Source organism: Chrysochloris asiatica, unplaced genomic scaffold, assembly GCF_000296735.1.
Source record: "Chrysochloris asiatica unplaced genomic scaffold, ChrAsi1.0 scaffold00036, whole genome shotgun sequence".
NCBI lineage: Eukaryota > Metazoa > Chordata > Mammalia > Afrosoricida > Chrysochloridae > Chrysochloris > Chrysochloris asiatica.
Window position 1 is genome coordinate 1663139 of NW_006408554.1, and position 14075 is coordinate 1677213.

General features: G+C 40.2%; 1 pseudogene; it reads left to right on the forward strand.

Moving 5' to 3' along the window:
* The first annotated feature begins 10061 nt into the window (after positions 1–10061).
* On the forward strand, positions 10062–10598 carry LOC102813779 (annotated as a pseudogene).
* The last annotated feature ends 3477 nt before the right edge of the window (positions 10599–14075 follow it).

Sequence of the window (14075 nt, forward strand, 5' to 3'; positions counted from 1 at the left end):
TACTTCCTCATACTCTCCGGGAATGCCAGCACCAAACATTACATGTTCATTTTTGTATACTCTAATTTTGTCATCTATAAAATGCAAACAATATCTGCCTCAGTATTTTTTGTAAGAATCCAATTTGATGATCATAGTAAACTCATTGGCACATAGTAGACTCTCAGCAAATAATAAATGTTGTTACAACTAATGTTATTGTTGGTTGTTGTAAAGTGCCATTTAGTCCATTCTGACTTATAACAAACCTGTATAGGGTTTCCAAGGAGTGGCTGGTGGTTTGGAACTGTTGACCTTGCTGTTACCATTTCAGTGATTATCCTACAGCGCTACACCAGGACTCCACTGTTTGAGTCAGCTGCAATGCATGACCACCCATGTACAACAAGAAACACTCCGACTCCTGCACCATCTTCGTGAGTGTTGCTTCTGTTGTATTGCTCATGCTTGAGTTCATTGCTGTGGCCATTGCATATTTTGAGTGCTTTCCAACCTAGAGGACTTGTCTTCCACTATGTCCACTCTATTGTGATCTATAGGATTTTCATTGCCTAATTTTCAAAAGAGCAAACCCCCTTCCAAGACTGAGACTGGGGGAATACACAACCACGTTGGTCACAGATAAGGGGAAGAGGGGTGGGAAACAGCAATGAAGTTTGGAGCTGAGTCTGACCACATTCAATAGACTCCTGTGAGCCCAGGTGGAGACCTGGTTGGCCAGCAGTATGGCAAGACCCAGAGACTCCTGGACCCAGAGGCAATGACATGGCCACAGAGGACTAGAGCAAAGAGTGAAGTGTCTAGTTGATGTGAAGTGAGGGAAGATGCACAGGAACACCCATGCTTACAGATAGCACCCACTTGACCTGGCTTCAATGGCTGGATGATCAGAACTCGAATAGAAGAAAAAATAAGGAAAAAAAAAAAAGAGTAACCTGCTACAATTTGATGAATTTTACCTATACTTATAGATGTTGTTGTTGTTGTTAAGTGCCATCGAGTCGGGTCCGAGCCATAGCGACCCTGTACAGGGTTTCCGAGGGTGTAAATCTTTACGGGAGTAGAAAGCCTCATCTTTCTCCAGCGGAGCGGCTGGTAGTTTCGAACTGCTGACCTTAAGGTTCGCAGCCCGATTCGTAACCACTACGCTACCAGAGCTCCTTATAGATGTAGTAGATCAAAAAAAAGGGAACAAATCTTTACAGCAAGGATCACTGTCACCCCCTCGGTACACGTGGTTGACAGGGATGGGCAACTTGTATGTTAGCTCCCCAAAGTGGGGGTGCTACAAAGGCAAAAAGTGACTGGCTTACAAGCTTTCAAGAGGGAACCTAGTTCCAGATGGGGCAGGGGAAGGTAGAATCTCCACTACATGGTTTACAATCTGTTGGAACGGGGCTAATGAAAGGAGATGGGGATAAGACTCTTGTGGTACAATAGTGAATAATTGCTATCAGGACTGACTGTGAGGGTCAGAAATGTAAAGGTAGATGTTTTGTAACAAAAGGAGGGGCGTGATTGATTTTGCAGTCCAGGAGCAGAGGTCCCTGGTACCATCAAGTGAGAAGAGCAGAGTACAGGACCCTACCAAGTGAAGCAGTGACACCAGAAATGGAGGCAGAGACGATGATGTGGTGAGATGGAGTGGTTGGGGACTCTGGACTCAAGAAGGGAGAGGGGCTGTGTGCTGACGGCTGCGGGGCAGGCCTGTGGTGTGTACCCTTTGGTTGTTTGATGGTGCATGGAGGGTATTGTAATCATTGCAATGAAACGAAATACGGTAGAATGAATGTAAAACTGATGTTCTCCCATGTAGACCCACAAAATTCACCATTTTTTTTTTAAAAAGTAGCTCTCCAGACTTTTCTTTCTAGTCTGTTTTGGGAAACTGTGGAAACCTCTCCACCCATGGGGAACATAGCTTCCAGCATCCTAACAGTCTACAAACCATCACAGTACAACTAATAGTCTCACCTGTATCCGAAATTTTTATACTTATTCGTGAAACAAGTATTTAATACTTAATTAGTGCTTCTTTAAATTCTTGGACTTAAAATTCTACCAGTCTTTTGTCATTAAGTATCAGGTCCTGCCCTAAGGAAAGTATTTGACATATAGAATCAATGACAGTTTATTGGATTCCTTCTCAGCAGCAAAGGGCTGACCTTTGAAGTTAAGAGCTCTTAAAGGTCACCAAAAGACACCCTGATGATTATTGAGGTATCTCTCATAAGAGTTTTAGTAATATTCAATAATGCTCTAGAACACTCATATAGACCAGATACAACTATTCATTAATGTCTATGACTCACAAAACCTGAGTGATCAAAGGGCACAATTAAGGTGTATGAGAAATGGACCTGGAAAAGGTCTGCCACAGGATTCAACTCTTGGCTGTAGGACTGAACTTTCTGATGCATTTAGAGCATCACTGGTATGCAGAGGTATATATAAACTAATAGATAGCTATTGAGTTTAATCACTGTGATTCTGAACAGGCAAGTGGCTCTGGCTTAAATAAGATTAAAATATATTTAATCAGAAATTAGAGCAGAACAAAATACCATAATATCGATCTCCCAAAAATTGAGTACACGGTTTACCAGCCATTGGTGTATATGTTCTGTGATTGGTGTATATGTTCTGTGATTAATATTTATCAAGACAAAGCAAAAGTGTGACTAAGAATTTATCTGCTCTAATTCAGTGTAGGCATCCAATTAAAAACAAACCAACCTACTGCCATGGAGTAAATTCTAATTCAATGCAACACAAAAGACAGTAGAACTGCCCGTTAGGATTTCTGAAACTATAAATCTTTACAGGAGCAGACCGCCTCATCTTTCTCCCTCAGAAGAGCTGGTGAATTGAACCTCCAGCGTTAAGGTTAGCAGCACAATGCCTAACCTACAGCACCACCAGGCTCTTTAGACATCCAGTGGTGGTAGTTATGTGCCTTGGAGTCGGTTCCCATTCAGCAACTCTGTATATTGTTCTGAGATTGTAAATCATTACAGGAGCGGAAAGCCTCATCTTTCTCTCAAGGAGCGACTGGTAGATTTGAATTGCTGACTTTGTGGTTAGCAGCCCAACTCGTAACCCACTATGCTACCAGAGCTCCTTAGACATCTAGTAGCATATCACAAAGCTTGCATCAAGCTAAACCTGTGTTTTTCTTGAATGTTGTTAAGTGCCATTGAGTGGATTTCAACTCAGCAACCTTGTATAGCGCTTCTAAGGAGCAGCTGGTGGTTTAAACTGCTAATTTTGCGGTTCGCAGTCCAGTGCTGATCCTACACCAGGCGTCTTGAATAGGTAACAGGAAACAATTCTTGAAACATGCTTCATTCACTATTTTATGGAAAAAGCTAACAGATGAAAATCATCCTGCAAGTTTAGATAGCTTAAAAAATATTTTTTTTATTGTAGTAAAAGTGTACATTAAAAAAAACACCTGTCATTTTCATTTCATTCTTACATGTTCAACTCAGTGGCATTAGTTTATCATGTGTGTAACCATCACCACTTTCTGTTTCCAAATTTTTCTATCTTCCCTAACAGAACCTCAGCACTCCGGAACAATTACTTGCCCTTCTCGCTGCCTTTTGCCCCTGGTAACCATTAACACATTTTAGTCTCATTTGCCTATACTGGATATTGATAGCTTTTATTTCATTAACACATACTTCCTTTCACCAAATCTCATCCTACAGTGATCACACCAGAAGGAGACTTTTTCAGTGGCTCTCAGACTTTAACAAGCATTAGAATCACAGATTGCTGGGCTCCACTGAGAGCATCTTCTTATGTGTTAGATAAAACCAAACCCATTGTCCGTTGAGTCAGTTCTGACTCATGGTGACCCCATTCGTAAAGAATATAACTGTCTGATAGGGTCTTGTTGATCTGTTTTCCATAGCACTGCTGTGTAGGTTCAACCTGCTAACGTATCAGGGATTTGTTTTTATTAAGTACTGTTGAGTTGGTTCCAACTCATAGCAATCCTGCATAGGATTTCTGAGGAGCAACTGGTGGGTTTTAACTGCCGAGCTTGAGGTTAAACTGTCCTTGTGGTCCAGTGCTTATCATACAGTGCCACACCAAAACTCCTCTGTATAGGGTTTCTGAGGCTATAAATCGCTTTGGGGAGTCCTGGTATGGTGCTGCTGGTTAATGCACTGTACTGTAAGGTCGGTTTGAACTTCAAGGTAGGTGGTTCACCAGCCACTCCTCAGAAGCCCTATACAGGGTCACTATGAGTTGGAACCAAATCTTTATGGGAACAGAAAGCCTCATCTTTCTCCCACAAGTGACTGGCAGATTCAAACTGCTGACCCTGCATTTAGCAGTCCAATACCATAACCCACTAGGCTACCTAAGTATTTATCTTTCAGCATTTGTCTAGGTGCTATGGATGATACTCTGATAGCGTAGTGGTTATGAATTGGGCTGTGAACCGCAAGGTCAGCAATTCGAAACTACCAGCAGCTCTGTGGGAGAAAGATGAGGCTTTCAGCTCCTGTAAAGATTTACAGCCTCAGAAACCATGTCCAGGGTCACTATGGATCAGAACTAACTCGACGGCACTTAACAACAACAACACATGGATGGTACTAGTCTGAGGACCACTGCTGAGTTTAATGAAGCAAAGAACAAGTGTTAAGTATAATTGACATTTAAGGCTCTTTGCTTGGCTATGTGTAAGTATGGAGATGAGAAGAAAAAACAGTGAAAAAGAATATATACACACAAACCCCTAACATCTGGGAGGTCGTGGTTGTTGTTGTTATGTGCCGTGGAGTCGGTTCCGACTCATAGCAACCCTGTACAGGGTTTTCAAGGCTGTGAATCTTTACGGGAGCAGAAAGCCTCATCTTTCTCCCACGGAACAGCTGGTAGTTTCAAACTGCTGACCTTGAGGCTCACAGCAAACAGAACATGGGGACACTGAATGTTTTAAAATGAAAAAGGTGTGCAACAAGGTTGTATTCTTTCACCATACTTATTCAACCTGTATTCTGAGCAAATAATTCAAGAAGCTGGATTATATGAAGAAAAACATGGCATCAGGATTGGAGGAAGACTCATTAACAACCTGTGATATGCAGATGATACAACCTTGTTTGCTAACTTAAAATATTTACTGGTGAAGATTAAAGACCACAGTCTTCAGCATGGCTTACACATCAATGTAAAGAAAACAAAAATCCTCCCCACTGGACCAGTAAATAGCATCCATATAAATGGAGAAAAGATGGAAGTTGTCAAAGACTTCATTTTGCTTGGATCAACCATCAAAACTCATGGAAGCAGCAGTCAAGAAATCAAACAATGTATTGCATTAGGCAAATGTGCTGCACAAGACCTCTTTAAAGTGATGAAGAACAAATATTGAGGACTAAGGGGTGCCTGACCCAAGCCAAGGTGTTTTCAATAACCACATATGCATGTGAAAGTTGGACAGTGAATAAGGAAGGCTGTAGAAGAATTGGTGCGTTTGAGTTATGGTGTTTGGAGAGAACATTAAAAATACCATGAACTTCCAAAAGAACAAACCAATCTGTATTGAAAGAAGTATAGCCAAAATGCTCCTTGGAAGCCAGGATGGCAAGACTTAGTCTCTTATACTTTTGACATATTATCAAGAGGTACCAGTTCCTGGAGAAGGATATCATGTTTGGTAAAGTGGAGGGTCGGAGAAAAAGAGGAAGACCCCAAATTAGATGAATTGGCACAGTGCCAGCAGCAATGGGTTCAAATATAGCAACCATTTGAGAACTTGGTGCAGAAACAGGCAGCATTTCATTGTGTTGTGTGTAGGGTCACTATGAGTAAGCACCAACTCAATGGAATCTAATAACAACAAAAATAGTGAACTAGAAAGTATTCCTCCCATTTTGCATTGGATTATTTAATAAAGCCTGCCTGATTAATGCAGAGGTAAGACTCACACCAAGGTGCCTCTGGTTCCACATCCTGGGTGTTCCTTCTCCTACATCTCTAGCAGCCTGCACTCTGTCCTCTGGCCATCAAGAAATTAAAACACAAGGCACAGTTGTAGAATCCTTTTGACTACAGTCAGACAAATTAACATAAAGCTTGTGCCTCGGATTTAATTGGCACAAGATATTGATCTCTGGGCTTGAAGGCAATGCATTTTCTGTCACAGGAAGGAGAGTCATCCTCACAGCCATACAGTAGCTTTACCTTTCTTTAGATCTTTCTTAAACTGAATGACATTGGACCTCACACTTAAAAGTTTGTAAACTCGAATTCTTTGGTTTCATTTGACAACGTCCACTTTTGCAAGTCTATGTATTAACTCATATTAACTACCTCTGTCCATTTGTGTAGACTTTCTCCAGAGTTTTCACAGAAAAATAACCCCAAACAATTAAAGACAGCAACAGTGAATGTACATACAAATTCCATCATGTCCTGCTGACCTCCCTTAGCTCCCACTAGGCAAGCAGAGGAAGCCTCTTTATCAGAGGGAAGGCAGAGATTAGCCGGAAGCAAGGGGCTTTTAGGAAAACATCCTGATCCTTATCTTTGTCAGGAGCTGTTTGTAGGATTTAAGAAATTAATTAATCAAAGAGCATCAGACAAGTTTTCTATCTGCCTCAGCGTACTTATTTTCAATATTGAGATTTTTTTTTTTTTTTTAATAGTAAAAATAGACAATACACAGGAGAGAAAATGAAGAGCTGTTCCAACATATTGGTAGCCAGGGAAAGACAAATTCATTAAGAATGCAATTGTTAACATCTAATGTCTGTCACATTGATTATATTCTTAGCAAGAGGTTTTGAAAAAGGACCAAACTTGGAGTCAGCAGTGGATCTCAAATTCAGATCTGTTACTTTCCAGAGCTGGGAAGCATTCCCTGGTAATCCCAGACTGTGAAGAATGCCTCTCCTTAGAATTTCTAATCCACCTTACTCTATTCTTAGTGATCATCTGTTTTTCAATCTGTTTCTACCACTCCTTGTAGATGAGGATGTTGGCCCATCTCTCTGGCATGGATCAACTAAACTCTAACCAAACCCACTGCACTGAGTTGATTCTGACTCATAGAGACTCTCTAGGACAGGTGTGGGGAATGTCTGATGCAAGGGCCATATGTTGTTGTTATGTGCCACGGAGTCGATTCAAGGGCCATATAAGGTCCCCAAAATCATTTGATCTAGCCCTGACAAACCAACTGCAGTTCCAGCCATCACATTAGGGGTGAGTTAACTCAATGTTTGGCCAAATAGTGTTGTTGTGTTGTTGTGAAGTGTCGTGGAGTAGATTCTAATTCATAGCAACCTTGTATAGGGTTTCTGAAGAGCCGCTGGTGAGTTTGAACTGCCAACCTTGTGGTTCAAACTGACTTTATAGTCTAGTGCTTTTACCTACAGCGTCACATTGACCAAATATAGATGTTATAAATATCCAAATGGCCCTTGGCAGAAAAAAGTTTGGCACCCCTGCTCTAGGACTAAGTAGAACTGCTCCATAGGGTTTCAAAGACTAACTCGTCACAGGAGCAGACAGACTCCTCCTTCTCCCATGGAACAGTCAATGGGTTTGAGGCACAGACCTTGAGGTTATCAGTGTAATGCCTAACCCATTTTACCACCAGGGCTCCCTGGCACATGTCCATGGTCAATAAATGTTAGTTAACTACTGAGTGAAATAATACAGCTGAAATAACCTTGTCTTTGGACAACTCACCTTGGTGTAAGATCCATCTTCCAACACATGAAGATATCACCACCCAATGTTCCCTTCACTGCTAATATTACTACGCTAAACAGGGAGGATGGGTGAATGCTGAGTGGAAGAGTAAGATATTTTGAGCCTATGTATAAATCTTGCTGAGATATGTCTCATTGACATTTTATAAGACTTACGGCTGAATGCTTTATAAAATTGGTTTGATACAACTTAAAATATCCAAGAAGGCCAGCAATCATATAGCATAGTTAAGAAGAGTAATATTGCTTCTTGTTGTTTTGTTGTTGTTGTTAAGTGCCATCAAGTCAGTTCCAACTCACAGTAACCTTGTATAGGGTTTCCAAGGAGCAGCTGGTGAGCTTGAAGCCCTGACTTTGAGGTACAAATCGATCGTGCATTAACCCACAGCGCCATACCAGGACTACATAGTACCACTTAGCATCTTGAAAAGGCCTGTACTAACGTGCCCAGTGAAGGAGGCTTCCTGCAGAGCCTCTGCAATACATAAGACTATAGGTGGAAGCCTGAACCACATCCAGATCTCCAGAGATGGGAAATTCCCACTTGAAAGGACAAGCAGACCAACCTGGAGTGGCTAGAAGAACAGAAGATACTTCTTGAAAGAAAAACCTACAGGAAAAATATAAAACAACATAGGCAGACCGACTATTACTACAAGAACAAGCAACTTGCTTGCCCAGGAAACATCAAGGCAAGTGGTCGGGTCCCCTCAGTGCAAACCCCCTTCCAAGACTAAGACTTAATGGGAATACATGCTGTGATTGGTGACCACGCTCGACACCGATAAGGGGAAATGAGGGAAAAACAGCAATGAAGCTAAGCCCTACAACGTTCAATAGATTTCTGTGAACCCGGGTGAAGACCTGGTTGGCCAGCAGTGTGGCAAGACCTGGGGACTTTATTGGGCCCAGAGTCAGTGATATAGCCACAGAGGACTATCACATAATTCACAATAAAACATTAAAAAAACAAAGAAAGAAAGAAAAGGCCTGTACTTAGGATTAGTGGATGGCAGAGTTGATGCCAAAAACTTATTTAGGAAATGATAGGTCCTGATTCATCGCTTACCTTAGAGTAGTAATTGTGGAGGTGAAGATATTAGAATGATAGTCAGAAAATAGAATAACCCAATTTGGTGATTGACTAAGTGTGGAAATTAGGGGGAAAGTAGGGCCCAAGAATGATATATGAGTTTCTGGCTTGAAGGATCAGGTGCATGTTTGTGCCCTTAACTGAAACAAAGGACGTGGGGGAAGGAGCAAATGTGCAAATGTGAATTAAATGCATTATTCAGTATTAGACATGGTGGGCCCGAAGTATCTGTGACATGTGCCAAGTGGATGGAATGCCGTTAGATATATGGGCCCAAAGTTCAAGAGAACACTCTGACATCAAGATATGCACTGAGTGTCAAGTGAAAAAAAACACCCACTTATATGTAATCAACTACTCTCCTCTCCAAAAATTATTGCATCCAGTCATTGAAGAAGGTTCCTAAATTCATAAGATTTCATTCAGTAGATTATCTGTCTAGGTGAGATGGTTTAAAAATTGCTTCTCTTAAAAATATTTTGAAATTAATTTTACTAATTCAAGCTTATATTTTGTTATCTATTAAAGTGTTTTCGGAACCAACTTGTGGCACTTAAAAACAATAACAACAAAGTGTTTTAAGGAGCTCTGGTCGAATAGTGGGTAATGAGTTGGGTTGTTTGCTGCAAGATCAGCAGTTTGAACCTACCAGCTGCTCTGAGAGACAAAGATGAGGCTTTCTGCTTTGGTAAAGATTTACAGCTTTTAAAACTCTATCCAGGGTCGCTAGAAGTTTCAACTGACTCTACAGCACACTGCCGCCACCACTACCATCATCACCACCATCACCACCAAGGGCTTTGAGTCTTTGGACAGTACAAACAGTTCATGAACTCAGTGCAAACCAAAAGTTTGGAGGTTTCAGTCCACCCCAAAGTACCTCAAAAGAAATTCCTGGAAATCTACATCCAAAAAAGGAGTCTTTAAAAACTCTTTCAAATGCAGGTCTATTCTGATGCACCTGGGGTCCTCATTGAGTGGAACCTCCTCATAGGCAACTGGTTTAACCAGTAAGGTTTTTGAAAATTTTGTTATAGAGTCTCAGGCCATTATATATTACATCAAATACAGAATTTTTTAACCCATCTCTTAATAAGGAATTTGATGATTAAACTACTATAACTATCTGTGAATGCTAAATCTATCTTCAGCTGCATCAAGAAGAATTAAGAAAGTTTTTATTCACAAAATGAAACCTAGGTCGAGAGAGACCGGCGGCGGGGAAAATGGAGGACGGGAAAGTGGGAGAGAAGAAGTCGGAGAATCCACAACGAGCTGGAGCCGCAGGAGGACCTGAAGAAGAAGCAGAAAAACCTGTGAAAACTAAGACCGTTTCTTCCAAAAACGGAGGGTAAAGTTCCAGTTGCGTCACCGAGAAGGGATCAGTTGAAAAAGAAGCTGAAGACTTCCCAACAAAGCCTACAAAAATCTCCAAGTTTGGATTTTCCATAGGTAGTCAGATGACAGAAAGCATCAGCCATATCCATCAAACTTGGATCAAGTAAGCCTAACGAAACAGTTCCAACTCTTGCTCCAAAAACCCTTTCAGAAGCAGCAGCTTCTAATGAAGATGAAGATATAGTGACCCAGAGGAAAGGCCTCCAGAAGTGAAAATGAAGATGAAAAATATTGGAAGGGATACACCAACATCAGCAGGACCAAACTCCTTCAGCAAATGAAAGCATGGGTTTTCTGATAACCAGAAGCTATGGGAGCGAAATATAAAATCCCATCTTGGAAATGTTCATGACCAAGACAATTAAATGATGTGTTTTATGATTTGGGGTGTGGGGTGGGTGTAAAGTTAAAAGGAAGAGTTTCCTTTTTTAAAGAATGGCCTAAGACTATCTTTGGAGCCCCTTTTTTTCCCTCTTTCTTTCTTAATTAAAGATGAAGTGGTACGTTAATAAACGAGAGTTTGAAATTAGAAGTAATTTATGTTTTATATGCAGATTTCAAGACATTTGCTAATTTTGTAGTTTCATGTGGTTAGTTTCCAAAGGAGCTCTGGTAGCATAGTGGTTACGAATTGGGCTGTGAACCTCAAGTTCAGCAGTTCGAAACTACCACCTGTTCAGCGGGAGAAAGATGAGGCTTTCTGCTCTCGTAAAGATTTACAGCCTCGGAAATCCGGTACAGGGTCGCTATGAGTCGGAACCGATTCCACGGCACATAACCAACCAACCAAGTTTCCAAAGGTTACAGATAATAAAGAAATCAGAAATGATACCCTTAAAAAAATTGCATATCTTTTTAGGCACAACTATTAGCACATTAAGAGGGAAGCAAAATGTTATTGTCTGTTTAAACTGGTTCAAAATGCAAATAATTACTAACTTAATTCCCTCATTATATAAACTGTCTAGCTCCCAGGAACAGCCTTATGGAAAAGTAAATATTGTGTATTGTATAGGGAGGAAAAATGTGATTGGACTATTGACTGAGTAAATTTAGATAAAATTAAATACAGCTTTTTGTTCTTTGGGACTTTTTAAAAAAATTTCAAGTCATCAAACAGTTTTTGCATTGCTATCAGTAGATATGGATGCTTAGCTCTTTAACCATTTTTTAAAATTCTATGTAAAATTTTTTGAATATTTGAAATGTTCACTTCACCTTAATGGGTCATGTCTACCTTAAGTAGTCTTCAAAGAACAACCATTTGCTACCAAAGTAAAAAATCAGTATTTTGAATGTGTTTCTCTTGGTTTCTGTTATTAACTAGTTCTGAAAGCATTTCCACCAGAACTTAAGGAAGCTGTTTCTTTTAAAATACAGACCACCACCAAAAATGGTAATGTACATATTGCTTCAGTATTTGGCTGCTTTTATTTTTTTAAAAGGTGTGAACACCCAAAAAGGAACTTAATAATTGTATGAATGAGAAGACGGCACTTTCTGTACTTTGTCAATGCATTTAAGTCACTAATTTGTGGAATCCAATTTGAATTGACTTTACTAATAGAATACTATGTAGTGGTTATGAGTCAGGCTACCAACTTCAAGGTCAGAGTTCGAAACTACCAGCGATTCTGCACGAGAAAGATGAGGCATTCTACTCCCATAAAGATTTACAACCTCGAAACCCTGTGCAGGGTCACTATGAATCGGAACCGACTCCAAGGTACTTACCAACAACAACAAAATAGAATACTAAGTATATATGTATTGACCAATGGCCTCTCAAAAGCACATTTTAGATGCTGAAAATAGAAGGAAAGAAAATATATTTTCAAACATGTTATGGAATCTCTGACCATATATACTTGGTTCTGTGTGCTGTTGGGGTTTGGGGTGGGGTTTTTTTTTGTATTTTTGTATTGTATATGAACTTTTTTTCTTAATGTGACAGACACCTCGTTAAAAGCATAATCACAAACAAAAGAAACATAAAATACAGTGATTTCCTTGAAAGTTCCTACAGTGTTAAATTTGAGGATGCTTCGGACTATTTTATTGGTGGTAACTGTTCACTGAGTTCTATTAATAGGTAATAACTCCAGAAAAACAGCCCGACGTGTATTCCTAATACTTTGTTCACTGCATTTAAGATTAGGTTAAGTCCCAAGTAAAACAGTGGAAATGTATATAGAACTATTAGCTCTTACTTAACATGATTTAATGATATCAAGATACAGGAATTTAACTTTAACTTCCTTTAATGTAGGCAAACTTTCCAATTTTGTTCATTTTCTTGTTTATGTTAAGATAGTAACTATCCCTCTCCTGCATATTTTCTTGACCCAAATGAAATATTTAGCTGTGGTCAAGATGAGAGAGAGAAATAACTGAGATGAATATCTTTACTGAAAATACCAATAAATTGTCAAACTCAAACACACACACACACAAAGAACCTAGGTCTGGTCATCAGGCGCCAGGGTAAAGGAGGGTCAGCTGCTAATTACTGCCACACACTCCTCTTCCCACACACAGTGGAATGGGGTTTCTTTGCCTTCCTTCCTGTTGTTTAACTTCCTGTTCAATTGTGCCTATGGCTGAACTCAGATACATTAAAAACAAACCAAAAAACAAGCAACGAGTTTAATCATGAAATCCACCAATATTTCTTAGTCATTGTCTAGTTGAAAAGATCTGCTAGTTTTTTGTTGAAAGACAAAATAAGACAAGAATCAGGAAAGAAAAGTAATGAAAACTTTTGTACTGCCTGGGAAAACAAAACGTCAAAAATATCTCTTCTACCCAAAAGGGCTTTCAAGTCTCTTATTTCCAAGACAACAGAAAGACTACCTACTCATCCATGAAAATGTCTGTTGAACTGTGTTGTTGTTATGTGCCATCAAGTAGCAACCCTGTAAACGGTTTCTGAGGAGCAGCTGCTAGGTTTGAACCACTGACCTTGCAGTCAGCAGTCCTGTGCTTATCCTATAGCAACACACCAGAACTTTATAATTAAATGATAAACCTCTGGATAAAACAGAACTCTAAGTTACCAAAACCCAAGCTGGAGACTTGTTGTTGTTGTTGTTGTTAAGTGCCATAGAGTCGGCTCTGACCCATAGGGACCCTGTATAGAGTTTCCAAGGAGCAGCTGGTGAGCTTGAACCACTGACCTTGCAGTTCAAATGGCTTTGCAGTCTGGAGCATTAACCCACATCGCCACACCAGGATTCCATTGGAGACTTAGTTGCTATTAAAATAGCAATAGGGAAAATATAATTTCAACTTTCTGTAGGTGTGAAAGATATTTATCAACGGTGTTAATGCTTGTCATATGCATCTGCTCTGAAGAACTAGAGACTGCTTTACAAATGGATTCAGGAGGTTAATCAGCTTACTGTTAAGTCGATTCTCAGTAATGGAGTCTTGTGTGTCAATAGAACTGCGTTCCATATGGTTTCTAATGGCTGACTTTTGGGAAGTAGATCAGCAGGTCGTTCGTTTGAACCACCTCTGGGTATATTCAGACTGCCAACCTTTCGATTATCAGATGAATTTAATCATAGGCACTACCTGGGAACTCCTTACAGGGGTTAAGATCCAAAAGGTACGAGCACAAATCCTGGTTCCCTCATGAGCTTTAGCTGACCACTTCAACTAGAATTGTTTCCTCTCCTCCACAGGCCTTTCTTCTCACTTTGTTGTTGTTAAGTGCCATTGAGTCGGTTCTGACCCATAGCGACCCTGTATAGGGTTTCTGAGGAGCAACTGGTGGGTTTGAACTGCCAATCTTGTGGTTCAAACTGACCTTGTGGTGCAGCACCAAACGAGGACTCCTT